The 14410-nt window shown below is 36.4% G+C and overlaps 1 protein-coding gene across 5 annotated transcripts in view; it reads right to left on the bottom strand.

The window, feature by feature from the left end:
* Positions 1-14410, bottom strand: part of ELF1 (E74 like ETS transcription factor 1) — a 106419-nt gene that overhangs the window by 73948 nt on the left and 18061 nt on the right. For 2 of the 5 annotated variants that reach the window (XM_047868266.1, XM_047868317.1), the window contains exon 1: positions 10312-10435. The exons of 2 other annotated variants lie outside the window; for them this stretch is intronic. The gene's annotated coding sequence lies outside the window, so the exon portion shown is untranslated. Of the gene's footprint in view, positions 1-10311; positions 10436-14410 lie in introns of those variants that run through there. One more of the 5 variants, XM_047868300.1, reaches the window with a different exon arrangement.

Raw genomic sequence — 14410 nt, 5'->3', positions numbered from 1 at the left:
CTCCAGGCTCAGAAATGTCAGCACACAGCCCAATGCAGGGCTCAAACTCACAAACAGTGAAATCATGACCTGAACCAAAGTCGGACGCATAGACCAACTGAGCCACACAAGTGCCCCTATTATTTTTTTTTTATGTTTATTTTTCAAAAAGAGGGAGAGGGAGAGACAGTATGAGTTGGGGAGGGGCAGAGAGAGAAGGAAATATAGAATCTGAAGCAGGATCCAGGCTCCAAGCTGTAAGCACAGAGCTCCACGCTGTCCACACAGAGCCTCACAAGGGGCTGGAACTCAAGAACCATGAGATGATAACCTGAGCTGAAGTTGGATGCTTAACCAACTCAGCCACCCAGGCACCCCATAAGATTGGTACAGTATTAAAGAACATGATTCTTAGGGGTACCTGAGTGGCTCACTCAGTTAAGCATCCCACTCTTGATTTTGGCTCAGCTCATGATCTTACAGTTCATTAGTTTAAGCCCTGTGACGAGCTCTGCACTAACAGTGCACAGCCTACTTGGGATTCTCACCCTCCCTCTCTCTCTCTGTCCCTCCCCTGCTTGTGCTCAAAATAAACATTAAAAAAATATTATGTCAACATTTGGAATACTCAGTTGACCAATGAATGTTACAAAATCTTGCTTAGGAAAGTATTAATTCATTCAAAGTGCAAGGCAGACAAATGGACTTCAATGTTACAGAGGACAAAAAGTTCATTGATAGGGTTCAGAGTCCCTTGCACCTTTAGGAGACTAGCATTTGTTGAGTTTTAGTGTAGTATCCACTACACAGTAGTGTAGTAGAAGAAATCCACAATCATCTGAAGCAGCTATAAAATACATCTCCCTTTTCCAAGTAGACATCTAAAGTACGCCAAATTTTCTGCACATTGTTCAACCAAAGGAACATACTGCAACAGATTTAATGTAGAAGCAGATATGAAAATCTAGCTGTCTTCTGTTAGGCCAAAGATTAAAGATTTGCATTTCTTCCCATACAGTTTTTGTTTTTGAAAACATAGTTGTCTTTTATAAAAATAATTAAGTTAACATGTAATGAGTTTATTATTTTAAGAAATTAATGTACCAATATTTTAAAAATTGCTTAATGTTTATTGAATTTTGAGAGAGAGAGACAGAGACAGAGTGTGAGCAGAGGAAGAGCAGAGAGAGAGGGAGACACAGAATCTGAAGCAGGCTCCAAGCTCCGAGCTGCCAGCACAGAGCCCAATGTGGGGCTTGAACTTCCAAACTGTGAGATCATGACTTGAGCCAAAGTTGGACACTCAACCAACTGAGCTACCCAGGCACCCCAATATATCGATATTTTTAAATTGTGCTTTAATTTCTTTTTAAAAATTGTTTTTCTTTAATGTGTATTTACTTTTGAGAGACAGAGAGAGAGAGAGAGAGAGAGAGAGAGTGTGTGTGTGTGTGTGTGTGTGTGTGTGTGTGTTTGTGAGGGGGGAAGGGAGGGAGGGGGGAGAGGGGGAGAGAGGGGGAGAGAGGGAGGGAGAGGGGGAGAGAGGGGGAGAGAGGGGGAGAGAGGGGGAGAGAGGGGGAGAGAGGGGGAGAGAGGGAGGGAGAGGGAGGGAGAGGGAGGGAGAGGGAGGGAGAGGGAGGGAGAGGGAGGGAGAGGGAGGGAGAGGGAGGGAGAGGGAGGGAGAGGGAGGGAGAGGGAGGGAGAGGGAGAGGGAGAGGGAGAGGGAGAGAGAGAGAGAGAGAGAGAGACTGAAGCAGGCTCCAAGCTCTGAGCTGTCAGCACAGAGCATGACATGGGGCTCAAACTCCCAAACTGCAAGTCATGACTTGAGCCAAAGTTGGATGCTTAACCGACTGAGGCACCCAGGTGCCCTGTGTTTTAATTTCTAATACTGGTAAATACTGATGAATGAAACTCACATGAATAAGAGCTCTTTGTGATCCTCCATTATTTTTAAGAGTATAAAGAAGACAAATTTTGAGAAGATATAAAGTATAAACTTGTAAACTGCTACACTATTAAAACTAGTGGTTCAAATATCTTCAGAGCTTACTCTGTGTTCCCATCCTTAAATTTTCTTTAAGACAGAGTCCTACAACTGAGATCATTATGTCAAAACATTTGATATGTCAATTGCTCTCCAGAAGGTTTTTCAGTTAATACTTCTATCACTAGAATACACACAAACACATTTCATGGTGTTCTCACCATTCTGCAATACTTTAACTTTTTGTCAGTATGATAGGCAAAAAAGGTAATTTCATTTAATTTGCATTCCTTTACTACAATGTAATATTTTAACATTAAACATAATATTTAAACATAAGTGTAAGTAATTATATTAAATATACATTACATATTTATATAATCACTATAATTAATACCTTCTAATGTATTACATATAAGTAACTTAATACCCCAATTTTAGTAACTTTTGCTGTCGTTGTAAAAAGAACTTGGAAGGGCACAAATAAATATATGGTAAAAGTGATCATCTAAGATCTTCATCATTGGGGAAAAAACCTCCAAACTGATGTTTTTATTTTAGTTCTGGTCTAGAACACTTGTGATTTTTTTTTTTAACTCTGATTTAATTTATGTAAAACTCTCCCTTATTATTAATAGGAAAAAGGACTAAATCAAATGCTGTAAGCATCAGTGACCTATTAAATTACTCTTAGGCAAGTTACTTAACCATAGTTTCCTAAATTAAAGAATGAAGGGAAAAATCTGTAAGAATGGTATTTAAACCACCGGTTGCAATCATGCAACATTCTTTTAGTGTCAAGATCCATTTATACTCTTAAAAGTTACTGAGGACCACAAAGAGCTTTTGTTTCCATGGGTTATATCTGTCAATATACAAATTCTTTACAAGGATGGGCTATTATTTATTAAATGCCTTTTACTGAGATCCTCTCTCAGAAGAATACTATATTGAAAAGAAAACTCTGAGATACAGTTTTTCCCCAGTAAAATAAAGCTTTTGAAAATTAAGTTCTAGTATGCTTTCTTCATCTCTGTATATCCCAAAAAAACACTTTGAGGACCACTAATCTAATCTATTTGTAACTTTTCTTATCTTTGTATACATTAGAATACATCTTAAATGGGTGTTAATTAATAGAACGTAATTTATGAATAAATTTTCTATGTTTTATTCATGGATATATTCCGTAGCATCAAGAATAATGCCTGAGTTGCTTAGTCGGTTGAGAGTCTAACTTTGACTCAGTCATGATCTCATGGTTCATGAGTTTGAGCCCTGCATGGGGCTCTCTGCTATCAGTGTAGAGCATGCTTCAGATCCCCCATCCCCTTCCCTTTACCACCCCCCCCCCACTCACTCTCTTTTTCAACACTAAATAATTTAAAAAAAAAAAAAAAAAAGAATCCTTCTGAACCATAAAATCCTGTGACTTCTAATTTCATTTGTTCTTTTTTTTGTCCCTGCCACTACTTATACATACACTGTGGGAAATATCTTAGAAAAGAGAGCCAAGAGATGATTATGAAAGCAAAAACCTGGATTAAGATCTATGCTTTCACTTTTTTATAGCAATTCCTACAATTATTAAATTTCAGAACCCTTACATAGAGAATCCACATCAATTTTATAACAACAACAACAAAAACCCACTAAAGATACAGGAAATGCTACCATTATAATAAGGATTTTAAGGAAGCCAAATGAAACATCCATTATGCCAATAAATCTGGCTAGATGCAAAAGTCTAATTTAGGGTATTAGTTCATCAGTGTCAATTAGTCCTCTACCAACTGTGTTTTATGAATCTTTTCGTTCTGAAATGTGTTTTTGAATATTTGAATGTGGGATGGTTCTAAATATTAAATTATTTCTGGCAAACTATAGTTCCAACTTGTTAATGGATCTCAGCTGGAAGTTATCCATGAGAAGTATGTCTAGGGCCATCTTGTTAGTTGTATGGGATAGACACAGTCTTATGTAACTTAGTTCTGAATCTAGCTAATCATTCAGTGAAGCAGGAAGTTAATATTTTTTATGATGTAGATAGAGCTTATTCACCATTTTTAAAAATTACCTTCTAAAAATAAAAAAATCTAAAAAATTAAAAAATAAAAATCGACTTCTCATCAAATGAACATTATTTTTCAGTTATTTATAAATGTGGGACAAAAATAACTATCCCTTAGACAGGAAAATTTATTATGAAATAGCTTTATACTAATATCTTACCATATTCTGCTTCAGATTCTTAAGAGAAAAAAAGGCCACATATAGCTAAAGACTCCTATATATCCCTTCTCTAATCTCATTTTATCCCTCCCAACTATCCTAAATTTGATGTTGTCCCTATCTGTCCAATTTTTATACCTTTAATACATATGTATCAATAATCATATTGTTTTTATGTATATAACTGGGACCATATTATATCTATTGTGTTAAAATTTTAATTCAAAATTGTTTGAAATAACTCCAGTTAATAAATGACAGGCATGGTAAACTGTTTAGTGGTCAAATATATTGATGTCTGCAACATACTCTGAAATGCGTCAATTGCCCATCTGTTTAGGGTCCTCAAGGATTTTATCCCCCAGGACAATACACCATAGTAAGTAAGATGCTGAATGGGTAAGAAGGCATCAATGGCAGGCATGTGTTCCTAGGAAAGATAATGAAGAACTCTAAATGATCTTAAACTATCCATTCTCTCCATACTTTTTGTAAACTTCTCTCATACCTCAATGTGATGATACCGCCTTAAAGAACTCTTGCACATATGTTCCACAAACCATGTCCAAGAATGTTTCCAAACTAGAAATAATCTAATGTCATCAATAAGAAAGAGTGAATACATTCTGGTCTAGACAGACAATGGAATATAACATGGCAATTAAAATTAATTAAAATAATCTCACAGAGTTGAATGAAAGAAGCAAGTCACTACAGAATATATATGGTGTGATTCCATTTACATGCAGTTCAAAGGGGTAAAAGTATAATGAAAAAAGTCAGGACAGTAATCATTTTTAAGGAGAAACAAACATGGGACAGGAGTGGGGGACTTCTAACATAATGAGCCCATTTCTTAACCTAGGTTGTGATATGGGTAAACACTTTGCAATTATATTTGAGCAGTCCATGTTTTATACATTCTCCTACATGCACATTTCAGTTAAAAAAAAAAAAGAAAATTAATCGCCCCATTACAATACTAAGCTTCCATTTAGTATTTTGATATAAAAAAATAAGATTCACACAAACTAACAGTTATTAATTCAACACCTCATATTTATAGTTTTACTGTAAAATTTGTTTCACTGTTCATATGACTGTTTTTTCTAAAACACAGAAAATAACCAATTTCCTTTAATTTAAATGTTTTAAAGTATACAATTCTGCATAAACACAAGGCTCTATATGACTGGGCATCCATCAGATAATGAACTTCACATGATGTTTTACCTTGTAAAATCATACTAGTTCCTGCTACCTTGAAGAACTTCTACTATAAGAGTAAAAGGCTGGACAAGGATAGATCCAAGAAAATAAATTTTTTAAAAAACCCCAAAACTTCTCTAAGAAGTGGCTGCCTCTGAGGAGCAGGACTGAGAATGGTAAGGGGGAGAGGAGGGAGGCTGCTTTTCATTACAGGCTCGCTGTAAAACACGTACACGAAAAAGAGCTGACACCCTACTATTCATCAATTAAAAAAGCAAATGAAAGAAAAGATAGCTGAATTCCTATAGCAGGGAGAGAATGAAAGTGAAAACAGAAGTTTAGGAAGAGTGTTCTCACGATAATGGTGTTAATTCAGATATTTATAACTGGAAGAGAGGAAATCAAAATGCTTCTGCAGAGAAATTTATACGACCAAAGATCTGCTGCGTAATTTCTTTCTATCCACCAACAGAGCAATTAGCAAATGAGTTACATTTTTGTAAAGGGTGAAATGCCTAGACACTTGTAGTATAGATCAAGAGCTACTTTTACTATAGTATACCGACCATCTGAGAAAACACAAAGATAGATATGAGATGAAAAACTTTCTCTTAAGTAGGTTCTTATACTAATGGGAGAAACAGATTACTCCAACAGTTGAAAACTGCCGTAATCATTTCAGTTGACTCAATGAGATTACTAATTCAATTTCTACCATCCAAATGAAGCAGCTGCTAAGCAAAGGAACAAAATATTCTAGCCAAACAATGGAAGCAATAATTATTTTCACCCCATTCAACTAATGGACTATTCTTTACAACTTTACAAGAGTCTGTGAATACCTTTGTCCCATTAGATGGGATGTAATGTAAGATAAAGCCTACAAATATGCAATCAGTGATAGAGTTAAATGTCCAAAGAAACCTCGATCATGTCCAAGCATCACACGGTATTAAAAATAAGTAAGTAAATAAATAAATAAATAAATAAACAAACCTCCTTCCCAGACTCAAACAACTGTAAATAATAATAGTGTATTTCCCAGGACAGAAAGATTTTCAAACGCTGTGAATGCTACCCTAAATCAGGAAGGGATGTTTTGCCTAGAACCCCAAGGATCAGGGAATGGAGATGCCATGAAACACCAAATGGAACTAAAAAAAACTAACATCGAAAAAGCAATGGTTTACTGAGATAAAAAATAGGTTAATTACATTTGAAAAAAATAGTTTAATTATTTACTGTGGTCAATATAGCAGTGGGTTTGGGAGCAGAAGGAGAAGCAGAATTAGAGAAGCAGAAAAAGGGAAAGCCACAAAGTTGACAGACACAGAACAGCAAAAAATGGAATAAAGAAAGAAAAAACTGGGCGAGGGAGAAGAGGGTAAATAAGTTATAATACTGATAATAAACTACTCCAGCCACTTTCTTTACTTAGCAGAGGCTGTGGCCTTCAAAATATCAGTGGTGCTTGAAAATTCGAATATTAAAATGCTAAGTAACTGCTCTTCCTAAACATGTACTTTTTCTGAAAGTGTGGCCTACAAGCACTTGCACCGCAATCATTTAGGGTAATTATTACAAATGCAAACTGATAAGCCAAACTCTAGGCCTAATGAATCAGAATCTCAGGAGTTGAAGCCAGGTGATTCTCTATTACACCAAAGGTTGAAATTACTGCTTTAAAACATATACTACCAAGTAGATTTTCATTTTTTTCTTTGGTTAGGAAGTGCCGACACCAGACAGACTACGCTGAGGGCCACATGACTTTTAAAGATTTGCCACCCCTAACTTTAGCAGAATTTGCCCAACTGAGTAGCTAAGGGTTTGATGCAGCAAATAGTAACTGTTTACTAATATGTGCTTGGTAGTTTTGTCAAAGGTTCCAAAAGACAAAAAAATAAAACATTTCTCACCTCAAAGAGCTTACATTCTCATTCTTATTGGTGAAGGCACTCCCCTTAAGCTAGGCAAATGCTACTCAGTCTTCAATACTAACAATTCCTAAAGATCCATATACTTCCCTATTTTAAGTTGCAGTCATGTTTTCACCTTTAGGCAAATAGTCTGAACCTGAATTTAACTTCTTGGTGGCTTGGTTCCATTCTTATTTTACTGATGTTACCACACCCTGTTTTCCCAGTAAGAATCTAAGTTTGTGAGGAGAGAGCCTATGTTTTCTGGCTGTTTCTGTGCTCTCTGTTGCTTAGGACAATGAAAACCACCTTGTGGAGGGTCTGATATTGAACTGGGTTAGAGGACTTGGAGACGTAGGAGATGCAACAGTTACGTGCAAAGTGATTTAAAAAACCAAATTTCAGACCTAAAGAAAGGCAGATCGAAAGTAAATTTCAACCACTCCAATAAAATATATCAAAAAGTTAACAAAGATTTTGTATTCCCCATTAGTTTCTTAATGTGCCTAGTATGTATAGTCAACTCTCAAAGGAGGAGAGAAGATATGACAAACAAATGGAATGAGATTACTAATTCTGGAAAGGTTCAGTTCAAGAGGAGTGTAATGTTAAAGTTTAGAGACTTGTAGACTTTGTAAACTTATATGCAGGGTTTTACACACACATACACTTTAATATAACAAGGCATCATATTAAACAGTATTTGCCCTCCTAAAAGAACAAGAGATAAAACTAAAGCAGAAATAAACCTGTCTGGCTCTGAAGTTCAAAGTAAATTCCCAACTCCTCATAATTCCATCCCCCTGGATTCATCTTAAATAAGCAACGACACAAACAATGCTTCAACTATGAAAAAATGCTAATAATGAAAAAAAAAAAGCTGTTGTAGAAATTAAACAAATGCATCATCTTCTCTCTGATGAAAAAACAAACTAGTTGGAACACATTTTCAAGATCATTGGTTAATTCATTTGGTACATCTTATTACCAAACTTATCACCAAGCAACTTAATTAAGGTTTTATTTACTCTTAAGGAAACACAGATCATTTCAAACAAAGCATCACTTGTTAGCGTGGACTAGCATGAGCAGCTCCGGGCTGGAAGCCCTGCCATTAGGCACTGCACAACCTTGAGCAAGTCACAAGACCTCTTCGGGCCACTGTTTCTTCATCTATACAAGTGAGGCAGCTGAATGATCTGCAGTGTTTTTCAGTGCTCAAGTTCTTTAAATGGGTAATTCTAAGTTTCATTCTGATGACTCGATCTACACTTATATTCAACCTTATGAAAGGAAAACAGTGGGAAGAAGACTGCTAAGTAAGTCTTTCTGGCCTTCCCTTGCTTCCATGTTTTGTTTTTTTTTTTCCTTCCCTTGTCCTTGAAGCCCCACTTCAGTCTTCTTCACATAATAAGAAACTGAAATATATGATCAGTATCTATTTTATTTATACCAGCTGCTTAATTTTAAGAAACTAAATCTTTCTACTTCCCTTTAATAAATAAAATCTTTAGTTGTTTGTCCCTAGATTTTTCTCTCATGGGTCACTGGCTTTTAAAAACTTAAAAGAAAAAAAAAAGCCAAAAGTTTCCTTAGATTTTTCACACAGACCAGACTAGAAGTAAATACAGGCTCTACTTACTCAAAGGCTGACTAAACCAGCAAGATGCAAACAAAGATGATAGCAAATGCCTCAGAGCTGAATTGGTAAAATGTCTGCTATGTCTTTCCTGCAAAACCACAAAACTGAGACCTGTTAATATAAAAATCCTTTCCAAGAGTATGAAGTAGTAACTAACTGCCTTTCTATCTTCCCTTTCAGCGGATAGGCCTTTAAGCACTTAGAAAGTCAGTAACAGCAAATTTCCAAAGAACTAGCTAAACATCATTATAGTCAATAATATATGACTTAAGTTTTATTTCCAAATATTTTATTCATAATCCCTGCATATTCAAATTTTACTTGCATTCAAGTTTTAATTTCATAAATAACTTTCGTAAGTAAAATACTACTTCACTCAGCTTCTCAGAGGACCTAGAACTTGAAGGCACACCAGAATATACACTAGCCAAAATTTCGTAATTTCAATGATGATAAATATTCCAGGAAAAGACTAAGCAATCTTTTCTTTCACACAAAAGGTATTACTTTTTTTCTTCAAAACAAGCAAATTTTAACAACAACAGTATAGAGGGAAGGCCAATATTCTTTACTTTTTCTTTACACACAAATTGAAATACTACATGCTTCCTCAGAAGCCAGCCATGCATCTAAGGTTGTTTCTCAGAATAAGTTTCCAGTGTGAATTATAAAACTTTATTATTTTTTTATGATACTAAATGAACTGGTCTACTCTTTCTTCCTCTTTATCTAATAATCACTTTTACTTATTATCTATCTAAATGGCTTCATTTTCCTTAAACTTCTATTTAGTTTTCAAAAATTAATGTTATAATTTCATTAATTTAAGAAAAAAGAGGAAAGAACAGTCAATGAGCAATACCTATGACCAAGTTGTCTCCAAACCTCCCTTTAACCAAAATGCCAAAACACCACCACTGCCTCGGAATTTTTTTAACATCACACACGCATAGTACATGAATTTACTTAATTGTAACTTCTAGCTATCCCACAAATACAACTGGATTTTTTTTTAAATGAAAACTTGACTGGTTTGTTTTGTAGTATGAAAAAGAAAGAAAAATCTCCTTTATTCTCAAGTCATACAGGGGGCAAACAAAGAAAACAAATTATGTAAAATATAAAAAAAATGCTTTTCTAAGAAGATCTAAAACTTTCCAGAATTTGAATGCTTTGTTTCCCCCTAGCAGTTAAGTGCAATCAGGCATGTGACTGACTACACACATTTTTTTCAGAGAGTTAAAGAACACATTCAGCCATGTTCTTCGACAGGTAAGAACCACCCTCCGTTTATCAGCTCAGGAAACAGACAGAAGCAAACACACAAACTCATAACAAGTTACCTTCAAATATTCTCGTTCTCTTTTTGTCCTTTGGGCTTGAAAATAAAAAGCAATCCGGCAAGTTTTATGCTGTTAAAATGGCTCCTGTAGATTGGGGAAGTGGTGTCTGTGCTTCAGCCTATGAGTCATACATGAAACTAAGTGTTTCTAAGGGAGGCACGCCCATGTTGCTGTGGACCCAATTATTCTGCTAGGTCAAACATGCAAATCTACAGGTAAAAACAGAGGAGAAGTACAGAAAAAGGAGAGACAGAGAGCCAAGGAGCAAGATCTACCTTGATTAAACCATTATTCAGCTCATGTTAATTACCATAATTTAACATTAACAATAAAATAGAACTCAGGATCTACACAGAAACAAAATTAAAACCGTATGCTGTTTTACAAAATAAAATCTCAACTTTTAAAAATTATATTAATATATCAAGTAAATAAAACTATGAAAAGAAAAAAAAATGTGGGAGGGAATGGAAGGGAGACAGCAAATTTTCTGGCTTTTAGTGTGACAATGGACTGGTGAGTCTAACCAGGCTACTCATTAACCCTTACATGAAAGGGGTACATTGCTATGTAATCTGGAAAAGCTAGCAAACTGCAGTATCAGATGCAGATTTACAAGTCCACTAAACATAAAATCTAGAAAATTCAAAGTTCAGTAGAAAAATAAGTGTGAATTAACCTGGTTTATAAATTTTTTTAAGAATTCAGGGTTAGAAAGGAGCTAAAGTCTAATATAGCATAATGATTTTAAATAGTATCACAAGCTTGATAAAACTCTATTTTAAACAGATTACCATTGCAATCACGGTTCATGATTCTATGCTCCCAATTGATAGCCACCGTTTTCTTTACCAAAATATTCCACAAATAAAAACGTACCATGTGCCAGGCACCCTGCTGCACCATACATGGTGACCCTAAGGTGCCAACAAACGATGTGGACAGTGAAATTTTGCTCTCCAAGTCATCGTACATCTGACAAGGTGCCCAAGCAGCTGAAATGTTAGTGCACTACTTACCCTGTCCCCTGGATGAATATTAATTTATTCTAAGAGCGTAAATTGATCAAAATGGCTTGAAAGCATTAAGCACTCTCAAAAGTGCTTTACAGGGGCGCCTGGGTGGCGCAGTCGGTTGAGCATCCGACTTCAGCCAGGTCACGATCTCGCGGTCCGTGAGTTCGAGCCCCGCGTCAGGCTCTGGGCTGATGGCTCACAGCCTGGAGCCTGTTTCCGATTCTGTGTCTCCCTCTCTCTCTGCCCCTCCCCCGTTCATGCTCTGTCTCTCTCTGTCCCAAAAATAAATAAATGTTGAAAAAAAAAAAAATTAAAAATAAATAAATAAATAAATAAATAAATAAATAAATAAATTCAATGTTAAAGACAATGTGTCCTTTACTTCAGTGGATTGTAACCAGGGATGTACCTGTGAATTACCTAAAGGAGCTTCATGCCTACTGTTGGAAACAGACTGAATAATGTGGGTAGAAGCCATGCTTCTGAGCACCTCTGCTCTAGTGCTCTGCAGCCTTACCATCCAATGTAGTTAGTGGTCTTCACACAGCAGTCACTCAAAAAGATGCTTGTTCCCTTACTATTCAATAATTTCTAAATGTTGTGGAGAGGAAATCCTCTATTTTTTACATTGAGTTTAGAGTGAAACTTAAGATCCTTCTTTGCTACTGCATCATACTGTAGGAAAAATAATATCGCAACAACATCCTAACTGTCCCTTTTCCTACCACCAACTATTTCCAATTCACCTTTCACTCTGCTATCACAGAATCTTCCTTTAAAAAACACTATGTGAATTGATGTGATTATCAATTCATGACTGAAAAAAAAAGAAACTAACAAACTTTGATTCCCCCGAAATAAAATAACCTAGACTACCTACCATGGTTTTCAAACTTTTGTTACACAGTTGAATTCTTACAAAAATCTTCAAGGAACTGAGATACTACATACATTTAAGTCTTTGTTGTTTTCAGAAAGTCTAAAAATACCAATCCTACCCAAACTCATTTTAAAAATAGGGAAAGGAGGGGTGCCTGGTTGGCTCAGTTGGTTAAGCCTGACTTTGGCTCAGGTGATGATCTTGTGGTTTGTGTGTCCAAGCCCCGTGTCAGGCTCTGTGCTGACAGCTTGGAGTCTGCTTCAGATTCTGTGTCTCCCTCTCTCTCTGCCCCTCCCCCACTTGTACTCTGTCTCTCCCTCTCTCAAAAATAAACATTAAAATTTTTTTAATTAAAAAAATAAAAATCGGGAAAGGAGATTACTGACTTGCCCAATGTCAAGTTCATGACTGATCTGAGGTACTCCTAGGTATCCACTCATTTAACATTTACTGAGCATCTACTATGTGCCAGGCACTCTTCCAGGCCCTTGCTACATAGCAGTGAACAAAGGAGACACACTGTTGGTAAATGATCCCTCCCCACATGGCACTTATATTCTAGTAAGGGACAAACATTATGGACTAAATACAAAGCATGTCAATTATAAATAAAAGATAAAATACACATATGCTAGTGATAAGGACAAAGAAGGAAAAAAACATAATAGCAAAGAAAAGAATAGAACATTTTAGACTAGCTAGGGAGGATTTACTTTTGCCATGTCACCTTTGCATAAAGACCTCTAGCCATGTAGACATATCTAAGAAACATTCTAGACAGAGAAAGCCTGTACAAAGACTCTAACAGGGAGCTTAACTGATACATTTAAGGAAAGCAAGGAGGCCAGTGTGGGTCAAGTAGAGAAAATAAGAAGAGTAAGAGGAAGAGAAGAGTACTAGGAACTAGTGGAGAGCCTCACTGTTTGGAGAATTAATAGTTGGAGAGTTTTCAGCATATGAGTCATAAGATTTGACCGCTGTGATGAAAACACACTGCAAAGGGGCAAGGAAGGAAGCAAGGAGAAGCTAATGCAATAATCCAAAGAGGATAATGACTAAAACAAAGGAGGCAGCATAAGAGGAAGATCTGACTCAATTATGGATGTTTTTGAGGAATACCCAATGAAATTTCTGAATGGACGGAAGTAGTTGGTGGGGAAAGAAAGGCTTCAAAACTCCATTTCTGGCAACTGAAAGACTGCTGTTGCCCAAACTGAGCCAGGAAAGACTACAGATGATGACGGTTTGGGGTATGGAAACATCAGGAGCTCAGTTTTAAACTCATTAAGTTTGAGATGTTCATCAGCTCTCCAAGTGGACATGTCAAATTGGACAGATTGCCTTGGAGTTGCAGACATAGTCCTAAGGCCAAGGGAAGGGATATGGGCTAGGTATAGAAATTGTAGCCATTAACATATATACAATAATAAAGCTACAGGTAGAAAAGGTAAGGACGACAGACCTCTGGGACACTCCAATATTGAGAGGTAGAGGAGAGGAGGTAAAGTTAGCAGAGAAGGCTGAGAAGGAGTATCCAAAAATATCACAGGAAAACACAGCAAATATGGTATTACCCTGGAATTTGAGTAAAAGTGTTTCCAAAAGAAGGGATTGAGCAACTGTGCCAAATGCTGATGACATATCAAATAAAATGATGTCTGAGAAAAAAATGGCAGTTGAATTTAGCAACATGAACGTCACTGTTAATTTTTTTTTTTTTCTGATGTTTTAATTTATTTTTTAAGACAGTGAAAGCATGAGCTGGGGAGGGGCAGAGAGAGAGGGAGACAGGAATTGAAGCAGGTTCTGCACTGACAGCAGAGAGCTTGATGCGGGGCTCAAACCCATGAGTTGTGAGATCATGACCTGAGCTGAAGTCAAGATGCTTAGCTAACTGAGCCACCCAGGCGCCCCACATCACTGTTAACTTTGTTTCCATGCTATGATAGGAAAAAAAAAAAAAAAAAAGATAAGTAAAACATCAGATTACAGGGAATTTAACAGAGATTGAAAGGTGAGAAACTGTTGTGAATGAGTCAAGAACAGATTTGAGAGGGAGGGCTTCTTTAAGAAAGGCAGTGCCATTTCTATTGCCAAGAACATTCCATTTTGTATTGCAGTTAATTTTGTACAAGTCTATCTATACATCGATAAACTGGTAACCCATTCAAGAGCAGGAACCATACCCTGCAGCTTGTACGAC

Source organism: Prionailurus viverrinus, chromosome A1 (assembly GCF_022837055.1).
Source record: "Prionailurus viverrinus isolate Anna chromosome A1, UM_Priviv_1.0, whole genome shotgun sequence".
Classification (NCBI taxonomy): domain Eukaryota; kingdom Metazoa; phylum Chordata; class Mammalia; order Carnivora; family Felidae; genus Prionailurus; species Prionailurus viverrinus.
The sequence above is the reverse complement of the archived record's forward strand: the minus strand, read 5'-3'. Positions and strand labels throughout refer to the sequence as shown.